This window comes from Scyliorhinus canicula, chromosome 2 (assembly GCF_902713615.1).
Source record: "Scyliorhinus canicula chromosome 2, sScyCan1.1, whole genome shotgun sequence".
NCBI classification, from domain to species: domain Eukaryota; kingdom Metazoa; phylum Chordata; class Chondrichthyes; order Carcharhiniformes; family Scyliorhinidae; genus Scyliorhinus; species Scyliorhinus canicula.
Genome location: NC_052147.1, coordinates 168,894,323 through 168,912,761, shown reverse-complemented (window position 1 = coordinate 168,912,761; position 18,439 = coordinate 168,894,323). Strand labels below are relative to the sequence as shown.

General features: G+C 51.0%; 1 protein-coding gene and 1 pseudogene across 1 annotated transcript in view; one reads left to right on the top strand and one right to left on the bottom strand.

The window, feature by feature from the left end:
• Positions 1 to 18,439, top strand: part of LOC119962294 (nmrA-like family domain-containing protein 1) — an 84,752-nt gene that overhangs the window by 25,845 nt on the left and 40,468 nt on the right.
• LOC119962559 lies at positions 4,891 to 5,133 on the bottom strand (annotated as a pseudogene).

Here is an 18,439-nt window from a genome sequence, read left to right as displayed (position 1 = left end):
ACATCAGGCCTCAGCGGTGAACACCCGGCCGAGGCTGCACTTAGTCCCATTTCCTGCACTGAGGAACTCCGTGCGCCAGAACTCCTCAGTGCAGGGCGAGATAGGGACGTCATTTTTAACTTTTGTCCCGATCTCTCGACCCCTGCCCCCCCCCCCCCCCCCCCCCAGTCCTATTTCACATATAAGTGGGTTCCCTGGCCCCCCTGCACTCCACTGCACATGGCACGAACCCCAATGCAGGAAAAATGCCACGCTAGCACTTTGCCTCTGGCATTTCTGAAGGCTATTGAAGTGCTCCCCCGATCAGTCTAGGCATTGGAATCTCACCTTGTGCAGCTCCATGGTCCCCTCAATTTTTAAAAATAAATTTAAAGTACCCAATTCATTTTTGTTTCAATTAAGGGGCAATTTAGCGTGACCAATCCACCTACCCTGCACATGTTTGGGTTGTAGGGGTGAGACCCACACAGACACGCGGAGAATGTGCAAACTCCACATGGACCGTGACCCAGGGCCGGGATTGAACCCGGGTCCTCGGTGCTGTGAGGCAGCAATACTAACCAGTGCCACCATGCCGCCCTTCAATGGTCCTCTCAATAATCGCCAATTTGGAGGCATGACTTCTCCTCCGCTTCTATCCTTGGGTACCTGAATGGATGATAGCCATTGTCATCCAGATGCAACCATCTAACTGAGCTTGAACTGTGAACATCTTTGAGTGTTGCAGGATGTACTGATCATGGGATTTGCCACGGTACCTGTTGCAGACCTGCAAAATCTGTGTCTGACCATTGCTGTCCATGAACACATCCAGCTTAACTGCTGGCATCTTGAAGGCCACATGTGTGCAATCTTTCATCCTTGATGCGGGGGAACCTAACAAAGGCTGCAAAACCTCTGGCTCAGTCAATCTTTTTTAAAATTTAGAGTACCCAATTTTTTTTTTCAATTAACGGGCATTTTAACGTGGCCAATCCACCTAGCCTGCACATCTTTGGGTTGCGGGGGTGAAGCCCACACATACACGGGGAGAATGTGCAAACTCCATACGGACAGTGACCCGAGCTGGGATTGAACCCGGGTCCTCAGCGCAGTGAGGCAGCAGTGCTAAACACTGCGCCACCATCCCTGGCTCACTCAATCTTGCTGGCTTTGTTGGTCTAGAAATGAATTAAGTTCACGACAAGTCTGAACAGAGCACTAGTGACCAGCTAGACGCAACTGTGTGCAGCAGATTGAGAAATGCCACGTAGATCTCCCTCTGAACCTTGAAGGCAAACAATTTCGGGGCAACTGTAACCTTTAGTGCCACTAGCATAGGGTATCCTCCTACACAGTTGGAGGTGATCTGCGGGCCTATTATCTGGTACGTAGAGGTAACAGTGCCTCTATAGAGGCAGAGCCTCCTTTGGCACTGGATCTCAGACATGTTCAGGTAGCTGAAGCACTGCCTCAACACTCTGGTGCATGATAATGGGGTCAGAGTGGATGGTAAGGGAGGTGGTGTTGCTCTGTTATTTAAGGATGACATCCGGGCAATAGTAAGGGATGACATCGGTGCTATGGAGGATAAGGTTGAATCCATTTGGGTGGAAATCAGGAATAGTAAGGCGAAAAAGTCACTGATAGGAGTAGTCTATCGGCCACCAAATAGTAATGAGATGGTGGGGCAGGCAATAAACAAAGAAATAACTGATGCATGTAGAAATGGTACAGCAGTTATCATGGGGGATTTTAATCTACATGTCGATTGGTTTAACCAGGTCGGTCAAGGCAACCGTGAGGAGGAGTTTATAGAATGTATCCGCGATAGTTTCCTAGAACAGTATGTAATGGAACCTACGAGGGAACAAGCGGTCCTAGATCTTGTCCTGTGTAATGAGACAGGATTGATTCATGATCTCATAGTTAGGGATCCTCTCGGAAGGAGCGATCACAATATGGTAGAATTTAAAATACAGATGGAGGGTGAGAAAGTAAAATCAAATACTAGTGTTTTGTGTTTAAACAAAGGAGATTACAAGGGGATTAGAGAAGAACTAGCTAAGGTAGACTGGGAGCTAAGATTTTATGGTGGAACAGTTGAGCAACAGTGGAGAACCTTCCAAGCGATTTTTCACAGTGCTCAGCAAAGGTTTATACCAACAAAAAGGAAGGACGGAAGAAAGAGGGAAAATCGACCGTGGATATCTAAGGAAATAAGGGAGAGTATCAAATTGAAGGAAAAAGCATATAAAGCGGCAAAGATTGCTGGGAGATTAGAGGACTGGGAAATCTTTAGGGGGCAACAGAAAGCTACTAAAAAAGCTATAAAGAAGAGTAAGATAGAGTATGAGAGTAAACTTGCTCAGAATATAAAAACAGACAGTAAAAGTTTTTACAAATATATAAGACAAAAAGAGTGGCTAAGGTAAATATTGGTCCTTTAGAGGGTGAGAAGGGAGTTTTAATAATGGGAAATGAGGAAATGGCTGAGGAACTGAACAGGTTTTTTGGGTCGGTCTTCACAGTGGAAGACACAAATAACATGCCAGCGACTGATAGAAATGAGGCTATGACAGGTGAGGACCTTGAGAGGATTGTTATCACTAAGGAGGGAGTGATGGGAAAGCTAATGGGGCTAAAGATAGACAAGTCTCCTGGCCCTGATGGAATGCATCCCAGAGTGCTAAAAGAGATGGCTAGGGAAATTGCAGATGCACTAGTGATAATTTACCGAAATTCACTAGACTCTGGGGTGGTCCCGGTGGATTGGAAATTAGCAAACGTGACGCCACTGTTTAAAAAAGGAGGTAGGCAGAAAGCAGGAAATTATAGGCCAGTGAGTTTAACTTCGGTAATAGGGAAGATGCTGGAATCTATCATCAAGGAAGAAATAGCGAGGCATCTGGATAGAAATTGTCCCATTGGGCAGACGCAGCATGGGTTCGTAAAAGGCAGGTCATGCCTAACTAATTTAGTGGAATTTTTTGAGGACATTACCAGTGCAGTAGATAACGGGGAGCCGATGGATGTGGTATATCTGGATTTCCAGAAAGCCTTTGACAAGGTGCCACACAAAAGGTTGCTGCATAAGATAAAGATGCATGGCATTAAGGGTAAAGTAGTAGCATGGATAGAGGATTGGTTAATTAATAGAAAGCAAAGAGTTGGGATAAATGGGTGTTTCTCTGGTTGGCAATCAGTAGCTAGTGGTGTCCCTCAGGGATCCGTGTTGGGCCCACAATTGTTCACAATTTACATTGATGATTTGGAGTTGGGGACCAAGGGCAATGTGTCCAAGTTTGCAGATGACACTAAGATGAGTGGTAAAGCGAAAAGTGCAGAGGATACTGGAAGTCTGCAGAGGGATTTGGATAGGTTAAGTGAATGGGCTCGGGTCTGGCAGATGGAATACAATGTTGACAAATGTGAGGTTATCCATTTTGGTAGGAATAACAGCAAACGGGATTATTATTTAAACGATAAAATATTAAAGCATGCCGCTGTTCAGAGAGACTTGGGTGTGCTAGTGCATGAGTCACAGAAGGTTGGTTTACAAGTGCAACAGGTGATTAAGAAGGCAAATGGAATTTTGTCCTTCATTGCTAGAGGGATGGAGTTTAAGACTAGGGAGGTTATGTTGCAATTGTATAAGGTGTTGGTGCGGCCACACCTGGAGTATTGTGTTCAGTTTTGGTCTCCTTACTTGAGAAAGGACGTACTGGCGCTGGAGGGTGTGCAGAGGAGATTCACTAGGTTAATCCCAGAGCTGAAGGGGTTGGATTATGAGGAGAGGTTGAGTAGACTGGGACTGTACTCGTTGGAATATAGAAGGATGAGGGGGATCTTATGGAAACATTTAAAATTATGAAGGGAATAGATAGGATAGATGCGGGCAGGTTGTTTCCACTGGCGGGTGACAGCAGAACTAGGGGGCATAGCCTCAAAATAAGGGGAAGTAGATTTAGGACTGAGTTTAGGAGGAACTTCTTCACCCAAAGGGTTGTGAATCTATGGAATTCCTTGCCCAGTGAAGCAGTTGAGGCTCCTTCATTACATGTTTTTAAGGTAAAGATAGATAGTTTTTTGAAGAATAAAGGGATTAAGGGTTATGGTGTTCGGGCCGGAAAGTGGAGCTGAGTCCACAAAAGATCAGCCATGATCTAATTGAATGGCGGAGCAGGCTCGAGGGGCCAGATGGCCTACTCCTGCTCCTAGTTCTTATGTTCTTATGTTCTGCAAACCCGTCCACCTTGCACTTCCTGCTGGCTCTGCCCCTCTCTGCCTACGTGTCTCTTTCCACAGGACACTTTTTGGGATGCTGCCTGCAGACAACTGGTCTCCTTAGCCTTCTGGCACTCTCCTCCTCTTCAGAGGTGGTCCCTCCAACAGAGTGTACAATCCCTGTTTGCTGCAACACAGATGGAATAATGCACTGAAGAGTACACTCGGCAGAAAGCCTCAAAGATAGTTTGTAAGCCAGAGTCCTCCAGACAACATAGAAAATACTATGAACTATTGGGAATAAACCAACAGCGTACTGTCACCGTAACTCCTGATGACTCACTTTGCCATAGCTCTGGGTGACTTTTATCACACCTTGGATTGAGAAACAATTAGAAACAAGATGGTTGTGTGGCTGTGGGCTGAGCACGTTAATTGTCAACGGGCACGCTTTTGACTCCCATGCGTGCTAGCCATCCATATTATGGGGCAATATCACGATGATGTCGGGTTGCCCGCTTGACGTTTACTCAACGCAATTTCAAACTAATTCGGGTCGGCTGCACAACCGATTGCAGCTAATAAAATTTAGGCCCATGTGTCTGTCATGGCAATTATGTCAAACCCATTTATCTCTATTTTTGCTGTGAGTTTGCCTCTCTTATTATGAATGTTACCTATGTTTGGATGAAGAACCTTTTTAAAAAAATGTTTTTATCCCATCTTAAACGTTACAAAGCCAATGCGCAGGGCAAACCCTTTATCTATCTCATTGCTTGCTCCAAAAAACAATTTAAATTCAAATTGAAGCCAATTCAAAGATCTCCACAAGAGAGACATACAAGATTCAGGCTGACAAAAAAGGCATTGTACCTCATCTTCGGCTTGAACTGACGCTTGATCTTAGCCAAAAGGCCGAGAAGCGATGAAGAGCTTTTTGTTTAACCCTCATCTACCTTATTCTTTGCATGAGCATTATTTGCTGATAAAATATTAATGTTAAACTTTCTGTCCCTTCCTGTCCCACTTTGCTTGTCTTTATCCAAACTGCTCTATTGCCTCAGATTTTCTGTTTAGAATATTTAATCTCTCTTCAACTTCCACTCCCTGCTCTCTACCCCCCTCTTTTTAGTTTAAAGATCACCGCAGACCTATGCCAGGACGCTAATTCCAATCTGATTCAATTTGACCCCATTCCAACGGAACAGCTTCCTCTTCTCCCAATGCTGATACCAATGTCCCATGAATCAAAACTCTTTATTTCCCACAACAATCTCTGACCTACATGCTCAATTCTCTATCTGTTTGACCCTATGACAATTGGCAATCCAAAGATTATTACCTTTGAACTTCTGCATTTTGATCTGGACCCTAACTCCTCAAACTTTTTCAGCAGAACAGCATTCCTAGTTCTACCTATCTCATTGGTTCCTTGTGGACCACAGCTACAGGATTCACCTCCGGCCACTGAGGTTGACTCCAGCTCTGAGGAGATCTCCCATGACCCTGGCACCAGGCAGGCAACACAACCTTCAGACTCCCATTTTCTGCTGCAGAAAACAGTGTCTATCCCTCTAACTATACTGTTCCCTGTCACTGCCACCAGCCTCACACATGAAAATGGCATCCTGCACAAAATGGTGCCATGGTCAGTTTGCTCATCCTTCCTGCAGGCTTTCAACCACACAAGTAGCAAGTACCTTGCAACTGTGGTCAAGGGCTCATGCTCTTCCACCAATACATCATGGACCCTCTTACCTGACTGAATTGTAGTCACATTGTCCTCTCTCTAACTATTTACCAACTCGGAAGCTCTGATCAAGCTAAATGTTGTGACTGCCTGCTGGAACAAAGTGTTCAGGTAACTCCCCTCCTCCCTGGTGTCTTACAATGTCTGCAATTCCGACTCCACCCCAACAGCTCTGAGCTGAAGTGGCTCATGCTGCCGACACTCACCGCAGATATGTTTGTCCAGGTTGGCAGTGCTCTCCATACATTGAGTTAGGATACACTATCTGTCCTGCCATGTCTGTCTAATCGTATTTATCTAACTAGCTGATTAGTTACTAGCTTAGTAAAGTTATAATGAATAGACTCCTGCAAGCACACAACAACCTGAAATATCTTTTAAGGTTGACCTTTCCGGAGCCCAGAGTGCGAGGCAGCTGGAGGGGCGGTGCGGAGCCCAGAGTGCGAGGCAGCTGGAGGGGCGGTGCGGAGCCCAGAGTGCGAGGCAGCCGGAGGGACGGGGTGGAGCCCAGGGTGCGAGGCAGCCGGAGGGGCGGTGCGGAGCCCAGAGTGCGAGGCAGCCGGAGGGGCGGTGCAGAGCCCAGAGTGCGAGGCAGCTGGAGGGGCGGTGCGGAGCCCAGAGTGCGAGGCAGCCGGAGGGGCGGTGCGGAGCCCAGAGTGCGAGGCAGCCGGAGGGGCGGTGCGGAGCCCAGAGTGCGAGGCAGCTGGAGGGGTGGTGCGGAGCCCAGAGTGCGAGGCAGCTGGAGGGGCGGTGCGGAGCCCAGAGTGCGAGGCAGCTGGAGGGGTGGTGGGGAGCCCAGAGCAAGAGGCAAATGGAGGGGTGGTGGGGAGCCCAGAGTGTGAGGCAGCCGGAGGGACGGGGTGGAGCCCAGAGCGTGAGGCAGATGGAGGGGTGGTGGGGAGCCCAGAGCGCGAGGCAAATGGAGGGGTGGTGCGGAGCCCAGAGCGTGAGGCAGACGGAGGGGTGGCGCGGAGCCCAGAGCGTGAGGCAGACGGAGGGGTGGTGGGGAGCCCAGAGTGTGAGGCAGCCGGAGGGGCGGTGCGGAGCCCAGAGTGTGAGGCAGCCGGAGGGGCGGTGCTGAGCCCAGAGCGCGAGGCAGCCGGAGGGGCGGTGCGGAGCCCAGAGTGCGAGGCAGCTGGAGGGGTGGTGGGGAGCCCAGGGTGCGAGGCAGACAGAGGGACGGTGCGGAGCCCAGAGCGCGAGGCAGCTGGAGGGGCGGTGGGGAGCCCAGGGTGCGAGGCAGACGGAGGGGTGGTGGGGAGCCCAGAGCAAGAGGCAAATGGAGGGGTGGTGGGGAGCCCAGAGTGTGAGGCAGCCGGAGGGACGGGGTGGAGCCCAGAGCGTGAGGCAGACGGAGGGGTGGTGGGGAGCCCAGAGCGCGAGGCAGACGGAGGGGTCGTGCGGAGCCCAGAGTGTGAGGCAGCCGGAGGGGTGGTGGGGAGCCCAGAGCACGAAGAGGCCAGAGCCCAGAGCGTGAGGCAAATGGAGGGGTGGTGCGGAGCCCAGAGCGTGAGGCAGACGGAGGGGTGGTGGGGAGCCCAGAGTGCGAGGCAGCTGGAGGGGTGGTGCGGTGCCCAGAGTGCGAGGCAGCTGGAGGGGTGGTGCGGTGCCCAGAGCGCGAGGCAGCTGGAGGGGTGGTGCGGTGCCCAGAGCGCGAGGCAATGGACAGGCGGCACAGAGTCCACAGTGCGAGGCAGATGGATTGAAACAAGGCAAAAGGCTGTCATTCACTGGCACATCCCAGGCATCCACTATGGATCTCTTCGCACCGGCTGTCTGAAGTAAAGTTGAGGAGCAGAAATAAAATTTGTTCAACATCTAAGAACAACACATTTTCTCCTGAAGTTTCAAAGTAACATTTCCAATTAATGGACTTCTGGTGATGGCCATGGCGTGAGTGATCGCAAGCAAGGTGGCTCCCGTATGAAAACTGTGAAAACAATCTTCTAACCCCATCAAGTGGGCACCAGAATTATCCAAAACCACCAGGATGAGGGGAGAGAAACGCCGACCTCAGAGCCGGCAGCCACACGAGGTGGCTCCACAGAGCTTTCATTGCAGACCGAGGCGCTGATGGGCAAGCTCATTTGCTTCATCACCGCCGAACTCCAAAGGTGCAGAGAGGAGCAGCAAAGACCCCTCCTGGCAGCCATCGAGACAGTGGTGGAGACGGCAACGGCCTCTATGAGGGAGGTGATGTCCAAAATGGAGGCAGTGGCTGGAGGCCCAGGAATCGAAGACGGGAGACCTAAAGAAGGCTGCCACAGCAAGCAGACCGGATTGTGGAATTGGGCACCCAAGACACAAGCTTGATCAAGACTCAGAAGGGCCGAAGGGAGAAAATGGACGACCAAGAAAATAGGTCTCGCCGCCAAAACTTGAGAATCGTGGGGCTGCCGGAAGGGATTGAGGGAAAAACCCACGGAATATGTCTTGGAGATGATGGGGAAACTGGTCGGTAAAGAGGGCTTCACCAAGCCTCTGGAGGTAGATCGGGCCCATAGGTTTCTTTCACAGCAGCCCGGCGCCGGAAACCTCCACGAGCGATGCTTGTGAAGTTCCACAAGTACCAAGAGAAAGAATGGGTCCTGAGATAGGTGAAAAGTGCGAGAGGTTTAAATGAGAAGGACATGCTATCCACCTGCGCCAAGACATTAGGGAAGAGCTAGCCAAGCGCCGGGCCAAATTTTACAGTGCCTAATCGGCCTCTACAAGAGTGAGGTGCGGATCGGCAGGGAGGCGGAGAGGGCAGGTGTAGGGGGGAGGGGAAGATAGATGGGGGTTAAACAGCGGCGGTGCGGAGCTCAGAGCACGAAGAAGCCAGAGTCCAGAGCGCAAGGCAGCTGGAGCGGTGGTGCGTGGCCAGAGTGCGAGGCAGCCTGAAGTTAAAAACTCACCACTATTCTTAGAATTCCCCCTATACCAAAAAAGGGTCGATATTCTAAATGGTGAACAGGGATTCTCACTCCCTGACTCCGGTGCAGGCTTCAGTGGGTGCTATTCAGGTCAAACTATATTTTCAAGTTATCCCACGGTATAACCCATACCTTCACTGAAGATTTTATCTACTTACCACTTAGTAGCATCGATATCCTGGGTCCTGCATTGCTAAGTAAGTAAAGTGGACTTTAGGAAAAAAATCACTTTTTCAGGTTAAGTAAGTTATTTTATTATTATAATTTTTTTTAAAGCTGCAAACATTTTCTTTACAGAAAGGTAAAAAGATCTTGCTTCTGGATCCTTCCTGTTGGTTGAAGGGACCTTCAGGCCCACCTTGACAATCAATCTTCTTTAAAATCTAGTCTTCTTGAGTTGTATTCGTTGGTGAACTCGGTTGCTGTGTCCTATCCTTCCCATGTACCGAGCTGTGAGAGCTGGCTCTGCTGGCTGTCCCCTTTCTTCTGGTTTATATTCTCTTTCGAAGAGTTATTAAGTTTTAACGACTTTATTGTAAATTAGCTTGTTTCACTTTGATTGTTAAAAAGTATCTTTGATGTAAACATTTTAATACAACTAATTATTCATTTTGGGCATAACGTCACCGCTCAGATCTGATTAAAAAATGCTTTGGTTTCAATAGGTGTTACTTTTATTTCTGTGATTTCGAATCGTTTAATTTTCCAATTGTCCCCAGCTCATAACTTTGCCTTTGATTTTGACTTTAAATTATGTTTCTTGTAGACAGGTCGTCTCCAATTTTCTTTTAATTGACTTGATGTTAGTAGAATTTTACACTTAGAATTGACACCAAATTCGACTGAGCATCATCCATCCTTTCCAGCTGTTTACTAAGAGAGTTCATTTCAATTAAGGTGTGAAACTTTGCTTTTAGCTGTATGCTAAAATTTAACTTGGTTATGACTTGAAAGACCTGCCTGTTTTAAACATTCGTCACTTAATTCAATTGAAATCTTCATCTATGCTTTTCCAGATGCTTCCTAAGATATTTACTTTCAACGAAGGTGTGAGCCATTGTTTTAGCTTAATACATGGATCCTGTGTGTTTGCTAAGCCTGCTTGTGAGAAAGAATCTGCATTTTATAATCCTGCTCTTTGCAGCTGCTATTAACCTTTTGTGGGATCTCTCCCTGTATCCTCTCAGACCAGATATTGCCAGACTTCCATGTTTCAAATGACACATTTTTCTGTATTTTCAATTACAAGCCGGACAGGCAGCACAGAGTCCACAGCACGAGGCAGCTGGATTGAGTGCGAGAGAGCAGTAAGAAACAAGGCAAAAGGATACAGCTGTCACTCACTGGCACATCCCAGGCATCCATTATGAAGGGAGTCCTACACTAGCAAGTATGGAATACAGTGAAAGATGAGGCCACAGCGCACCTCCCGGGACAGAAGGGGCACCTGGCAAAGTACAAAGAACAATACAGCACAGAAACAGGCCCTTCAGCCCTCCAAGCCTGTACCAGTCATGACACCAACCTTTGCCAAAACCCTCAGTACTTCCATGTGTCGTATCCCTCTATAACCATCCTACCCATGTGTTTGTCAAGATGCCTTTTGAACGCTATTAATGCATCTGCTTCTACAACCTCCCCTGGCAACGCATTCCAGACACTCACGACACTGCTTAAAAAAATCTGCCTCGCACACCTCCTCTAAACTTTGCCCCATGGACCTTAAACCTATGCCCCCTGGTGACTAACCCTTTCACCCTGGGAAAGAGTGCCTGCCCATCCACTCGATCCCTGCCCCTCATAATCTATTAGGTCACCTCTCAACCTCTGTCTTTCTAATTAAAACAGTCCGAGTCTATTCAGCCTCTCCACATAGCTAACACCCTCCAGACCAGGCAACATCCTGGTAAACGTCCTCTGCACCCTCTCCAAAGCCTCCACATCCTTCTGGTAGTGTGTCGACCAGAATTGTTCGCAATATTCCAAGTGCAGCCTTATCAAAGTTCTATATAACTGTAGCATGACTTGCCATTTTTATACTCGATACCTCGTCCAATGGGCGTATGTTTTCTTGATTACCTTGTCCACTTGTTTTGCCACCTTCAAAGGTGTGTGGACCTACACACCCAGAATGCTCTAACTTTCTATATTCCTAAAAGTTTTGCTATTTACAGTGTATTTCCCCTCTATGTTAAATCTACCAAATGCATTACCTCACATTTGTCCGATTAAACTCCATTTGCCATTTCTCTGCCCAAGTCTCCAACCTATCTTTGTTTTGCTGTACTTTCTGACAATCCTCAACACTATCTGCCACTCCACCAACCTTGGTGTCATCTGTGAACTTACTAATCAGACCAGCTACATTTCCCTCCAAATCGTTTATATGCACTACAAACAACAGAGGCCCAAGCACAGATCCCGGTGGAACACCATTAGTCACAACCTTCCATTCAGAAAAACACCTTTCTACTGCTACCCTTTACCTCTGTGACTGTGCCAGTTCAGTACCCATCTTACCACCTCACCTCTGATCCCGTGTGACTTCACCTTTTGTACCAGTCTGCCAGTGAGGCACGACCTCCCCTTCACAAAACCATGCTGTCTATCGCTTATGAGTCCATTTGTTTCCAAATGGGTATAAATCCTGTCCCTGAGAATTCTCTCTAATAATTTACCTGCTACCGACGTGAGGCTCACCGGTCTATTGTTATTACTGTTACCTTTCTTAAACAGCGGTACCACATTAGCTATTCTCCAGTCCTCTGCGATCTCATCTGCAGCCAATGAGAATTCAAAGATGTCAGTCAAGGCCTGAACAATTTCCTCCCTTGCTTCTCTCAGTATTCTGGGGCCCAGGAGACTTATCCTGGCCCAGGAGACTTATCTGCCTTAATCTCTTTTAAAAGACTCAATACTTCCTCCTTTTCAATGTTAACATGATCCAGAGTGTCCACATACCCTACCCAAGAATCAACTTCCACAAAGTCCCTTTCTTTGGTCAACACTGATGCAAAGTATTCATTTAGTACCTTGCCAATTCCTCTGGCTCAACACATAGATTCCCCCACTGTCCTTAAGTGGTCCAATCCTTTCCCTGGCCACCCTCTTGCTTTTTACATATGAATAAAAAGCTTTGGGATTCACCTTAATCCGACTTGCCAAGGACTATTTAGGATCACTCCTGGCCCTCCTAATTTCCCACTTCAGTACCTTCCTATACTCAAGGGTTTCGACTGTCCCCACCCTTCTAGACCGTACAACAGTCTTCTTTTCCTTTTTAAAAAAATTTAGAGCACACAATTAATTTTTTCCAATTAAGGGGCAATTTAGCGCGGCCAATCCACCTAGCCTGCACATCATTGGGTTGTGGGGGCAAAACCCACGCAAACACGGGGAGAATGTGCAAACTCCACACGGACAGTGACCCAGAGCCGGGATTGAACCTGGGACCTCGGCGCTGTGAGACAGCAGTGCTAACCACAGCGCCACCGTGCTGCCCTTTCTATCCCTTTTTGACGAGGTTCACAATATCCAAGGCACCCTAAACTTCCCATACTTATCTTTGTTCTCTCAGGAACATGACTTTCCTGAATCCTAATCAACTGTCGCTTGAAAGACTTCCACGTGTCCGATATTGAAACAAGAAACAACTACTACCACTAAGCGTCAGGGACCCTAGTGAAACCCGACTGTTCTGAAAATCGAACTTTGCTGTACAAATGTAAATCCTGTCCAGCATTTGAGCCCCAGTCACGCCTATGGTGACAAGGAGAGGCCCGAGGCTGCTCTTTTAAAACAATGTAATTGTACCATGCTTTATGTATGAAGCCCAATTTTGGTTTCTTGTTTACTCTGTAACTGTTATTTGAAATACCAATAAAAAGTTCCGGTAGCGGCCATGTGGAGCTAAGCCGCACGTTCGGCAGCTCCCGCTTTAAAAGGACTTGTGGGCTCTTTTAAGGGCCCCAAACAGCGCTGATTCGACGATTCCCGGTGGATAAAGGGGTCTGGAGCAAAACCCCCTGGGATTTATGGTTCGGACTCGAAGTGGGGCGAGGAGAAAAACAGCAGCAGCTCCCCTGGAAAAGCGGGGGAAGGTGGACAAAATGGCGGCAAGTGGAGCCCCTGAGGAGTGGAGGCAGTGGGCTGAGGAGCAGCAGGCGGCCCTTCTGCGCTATTTCACGGAGCTGTTGGAGTTGTTGGAATCCCTGAAGGTGACGACGAGTAAGCTGCTGGAGTCCCAGACAACCCAGGGTGCAGCGATACTTGAGTTGCAGCAGCAGGCCTCTGAGCGCGAGGAGGAGGTTTCGGCCCTCGTGTGGAAGGTGGAGATACACGAGGCGCTTCATAAAAAGTGGCAAGATCGGTTCGAGGAGATGGAGCTTCAGTCACGGAGGAAGAACCTGCGGATCCTGGGCCTCGAGGAGGGGCTGGAGGGGTCGGACCTGCCGGCCTATGTGGCCGTGATGTTGAACTTGCTGGTGGGGGCAGGATCCTTCCATCTGCCCTTGGAGCTGGAGGGGACCCATAGAGTGCTGGCCAGGCGGCCTAAGGCAAATGAACCCCCGCAGGCGGTGCTGGTGCGGTTCCATCGGTTCAGTGACCGGGAGTGTGTTCTCCGATGGGCCAAGAAGGTGAGGAGTAGTAAGTGGGAGAATTTGGTAGTGCGTATCTACCAGGACTGGAGTGCGGAGGTGGCCAAGCGGAGAGCCGGGTTTAACCGGACGAAGGCGGTGCTCCATGGAAAGCAAGTGAAGTTCGGCATGTTGCCGCCTGCGCGTCTGTGGGTCACCTACAAGGACCGGCATCACTACTTTGAGTCCCCGGAGGAAGCGTGGGCCTTTGTGCAGGCTGTAAAGCTGGACTCGAACTAGAGATTGGGGGCTGTGGGAGTTTTTCTATTCTATTCATGTATCATTGTTTATGGTGTAGCGGGTTATTTTGTTTGTTTTTGTTTTTTCTCTCGCTTTCGGACTATGTGGGTTATGGTTTCGTGTTCTAAGAGGGGTACTGGGGTTTGTGGTTGATCTGTGTCTTTGTTGGTATGGAGTTGGTGGTTGGGTTGGGACTGTGGTTTGGGAGCTGCGTTGGTGGGGTGGTGCAGCGTGAAAGCGCGGGCTTTTCTCTGGTTTCGAGGGGGTGGAGCTGGTGGCGAGGGGCGTGGTTATTAGACCAGGTTTCCCGCGCTGAAGCGATGCCCAGGAGCTGATGCAGGGGAGGAGGGGGGACCTCATATCGGGAGGGGTCGGAGTTAGAGCTGGAGCTGCCGGGGTCATCAGAAGTCAGCTGGCTCACGGGAGTACAGTGGAGGGAGAGTCGCGGCTAGGAGGGGTCCCAGCCTTTGTGTGGGGGGGGGGGGGGGGGGGGGGGATACCGGGTTGCTGCTGGATTGGCCAGGGAGGAGTTCGGGGGGGGGGGGTCGGGGTGAGGTTCTATCGCCGTGGGAAACGGGCCGAATGGGTGATGGCCAGGGGCGAGCAGTCGATGGGTTATAGCTAGTCGATGGGGGAGGGGGGGCGGGGTGCCTCCTGATCCGGCTGATTACGTGGAACGTGAGGGGGTTGAATGGGCCGGTTAAGCGGGCGCGGGCGTTTTCGCATCTGAAGGAGCTTAAGGCGGATGTGGCCATGCTCCAGGAGACCCACCTGAAGGTGGCGGACCAGGTCCGTCTGAGGAAGGGGTGGGTGGGGCAGGTTTTCCACTCAGGGCTCGACTCGAAGAACCGGGGGTGGCGATCCTGGTGGGGAAGAGGGTGGCGTTTGAGGCGTCTGAGGTTGTGGCTGATAGTGGTGGCAGATATGTGATGGTGAGCGGTAAGCTGCAGGGGGAGAGGGTGGTGTTGGTTAATGTGTACGGCCCAAATTGGGATGATGCTGGTTTCATGAGGCATATGTTGGGCCGCATTCCTGGCCTGGAGGTGGGGGGCTTGATCATGGGGGGGGGACTTCAATACGGTGCTGGATCCCCTACTGGATCGTTCTAGTTCAAGGACAGGCAGGAGGCCAGCGGCGGCCAAGGTATGGAGGGGGTTTATGGACCAGATGGGAGGAGTGGATCCCTGGAGGTTCGGGAGGCCGAGGGCTCGGGAGTACTCCTTTTTCTCCCATGTGCACAGGGTTTATTCCCGCATTGATTTCTTTGTTTTGAGCAGGGGACTGGTCCCGAGGGTGGAAGAGGCCGAATATTCGGCTATCGCGATTTCGGACCATGCTCTGCATTGGGTGGATCTGGCGATGGGGGAGGTGCGGGACCAGCGCCCGCTTTGGCGTCTGGACGTGGGGTTGTTGGCTGATGAGGAGGTGTGTAGGAGGGTTCGAGGATGTATCGAGAGGTACCTCGAGGTCAATGATACTGGGGAGGTCCAGGTGGGGATGGTGTGGGAGGCTCTGAAGGCAGTGATTAGGGGGGAGCTGATCTCCATCTGAGCCCATAGGGAGAGGGGGGGGGGAAGAGGAGGGAGAGGGAGAGACTGGTGGAGGAGCTGTTGAGTGTGGATAGGAGGTACGCGGAGGCCCCGGAGGAGGGATTGCTGGGGGAACGGCGTAGCTTGCAGGCCAAGTTTGATTTATTGACCACCAGAAAGGCGGAGACACAGTGGAGGAAGGCGCAGAGAGCGGTCTATGTGTATGGAGAGAGGATGCTGGCGCTGCGTAAGCAGGACGCGGCTAGAGAGATTGGTGAAGTGAAGGATAGAGATGGGAATGTGGTGCGGCAGGGGGCAGAGGTCAATGAGGTCTTTCGGGACTTCTATAGGGAACTGTACCGGTCGGAGCCGCCGACGGTGGGAGGGGGAATGGAGAATTTTTTGGACAGGCTCCGATTTCCAAGGGTGCAGGAGGAGCAGGTGGAGGGACTGGGGGTGCCGATTGAGTTGGAGGAGCTGGTCAGTGGGATTGGCCACATGCAGTCGGGGAAGGCGCCGGGACCGGATGAAATGAAATGAAATAAAAATCGCTTATTGTCACAAGTAGGCTTCAAATGAAGTTACTGTGGAAAACCCCTAGTCGCCACATTCCGGCGCCTGTTCGGGGAGGCTGTTACGGGAATAGAACTGTGCTGCTGGCTTGCCTTGGTCTGCTTTCAAAGCCAGCGATTTAGCCCAGTGAGCTAAACAGCCCACCCTAGCCCACAACCAGGGTTCCTGGTTGAATTTTATAAGAAATATGCGGACCTGCTGGGCCCCCTGTTGCTCAGGACCTTTACCGAGGCATGGGAGGGGGGTGTTCTGCCCACGATGATGTCTCGGGCACTAATCTCCCTGATCCTGAAGCGTGATAAGGACCCCTTGCAGTGCGGTTCATACAGGCCGATTTCACTGCTGAATGTAGACGCCAAGCTGCTGGCAAAGATCTTGGCCACTAGAATAGAGGACTGTGTGCCGGGGGTGATACATGAAGATCAGACGGGTTTTGTGAAGGGGAGGCAGCTGAACACTAACGTGCAAAGGCTGCTAAATGTGATAATGATGCCGCCAGCAGAAGGAGAGGCGGAGATTGTGGTGGCATTGGATGCGGAGAAGGCCTTTGACAGGGTTGAGTGGGGGTACTTGTGGGAGGTGTTGGAGAGGTTTGGGTTTGGGGCGGGGTTTATTAAATGGGTGAGGTTGCTGTACGAGACCCCGATGGCGAGTGTAGCGACAAATGGGAGGAGGCCCGAGTACTTCAGGCTCCACCGTGGGACGAGGCAGGGGTGCCCCCTGTCTCCCTTGCTTTTTGCGCTGGCAATAGAGCCTCTTGCCATGGCTCTCAGGGAGTCGAGGAGGTGGAGGGGTTTGGTGCGAGGTGGGGAGGAGCACCGAGTGTCGCTGTATGCGGACGACTTGCTGTTGTATGTAGCAGACCCGGTGGGGGGAATGCCAGGGGTGATGGAGATTCTTGCTGAGTTCGGGAGTTTCGCGGGATATAAATTGAACCTGGGCAAGAGTGAGCTGTTTGGCGTGCACCCGGGAGGTCAGGAGGAGGGGATTGGTAGGCTCCCGCTAAAGAGGGCAGTGAGGAGTTTTAGGTACCTGGGGGGCTCTGCACAAGCTCAATTTTACTAGGTTGGTGGAGCAGATAGAGGAGGAATTTAAAAGGTGGGACACGCTGCCGTTGTCGTTGGCGGGTAGAGTACAGTCCGTTAAAATGACGGTGCTCCTGAGGTTTTTGTTTTTGTTTCAGTGCCTCCCCATTTTCGTTCCGAGGGCCTTTTTTAGGAGGGTGAACAGTAGCATTCTGGGATTTGTTTGGGCGCATGGGACTCCGAGGGTAAGGAGGGTCTTTTTGGAGCGGGGCAAGGATAGAGGGGGGCTGGCGCTGCCCAACCTCTCTGGGTATTGTTGGGCGGCTAATGTCTCGATGGTACGCAAGTGGGTAATGGAGGGGGAGGGGGCAGCATGGAAAAGGATGGAGATGGCGTCCTGCGGAGGCACGAGCCTGAAGGCACTGGTAACGGCTCTGTTGCCGCTCCCTCCAACGAGATATACCACGAGTCCGGTGGTGGCAGCCACCCTCAAAATTTGGGAGCAGTGGAGGCGACACAGGGGGGAAGTGGGGGGCTCGGTGGAGGCTCCGCTGCGGGGGAACCACCGGTTTGTCCCAGGGAACATGGATGGTGGGTTCCTGGGGTGGCACAGGGCGGGCATTAGGAAGTTGGGAGACCTGTTTATTGACGGGAGGTTCGCGAGCCTTGGTGAACTGGAGGAGAAGTTTGAGCTCCCCCCGGGGAATATGTTCAGGTACCTTCAGGTCAAGGCGTTTGCTAGGCGACAGGTGGAGGGGTTCCCTTTGCTGCCCCCGCGGGGGGTAAGAGATAGGGTGCTTTCGGGGGTGTGGGTCAGGGATGGGAAGGTATCTGACATCTACCAGGTAATGCAGGAGGTGGAGGAGGCGTCGGTAGAGGATCTGAAGACTAAGTGGGAGGTGGAGCTGGGGGAGCAGATTGAGGAGGGGACATGGGCGGACGCCCTGGAGAGGGTGAACTCCTCCTCTTCATGTCCGAGGCTTAGTCTCATCCAGTTCACGGTGCTGCACCGGGCCCATATGTCCGGATCTAGGATGAGTAGGTTCTTTGGGGGTGAAGACAGGTGCGTCAGGTGTTCGGGGAGTCCAGCAAACCATGCCCATATGTTCTGGGCATGCCCGGCACTGGAGGAGTTCTTGAAGGGGGTGGCGGGGACGGTGTCGAGGGTGGTAGGGTCCAGGGTCAAGCCAGGCTGGGGACTCGCGATATATGGGGTTGGGGTGGAGCCGGGAGTGCAGGAGGCGAAAGAGGCCGATGTCTTGGCCTTTGCGTCCCTAGTAGCCCGGCGGAGGATCTTGCTGCAGTGAAAAGATAGAACATAGAACGATACAGCGCAGTACAGGCCCTTCGGCCCTCGATGTTGCACCGACATGGAAAAAAAACTAAAGGCCATCTAACCTACACTATGCCCTTATCATCCATATGCTTATCCAATAAATTTTTAAATGCCCTCAATGTTGGCGAGTTCACTACTGTTGCAGGTAGGGCATTCCACGGCCTCACCACTCTTTGCGTAAAAAACCCACCTCTGACCTCTGTCCTATATCTATTACTCCTCAATTTA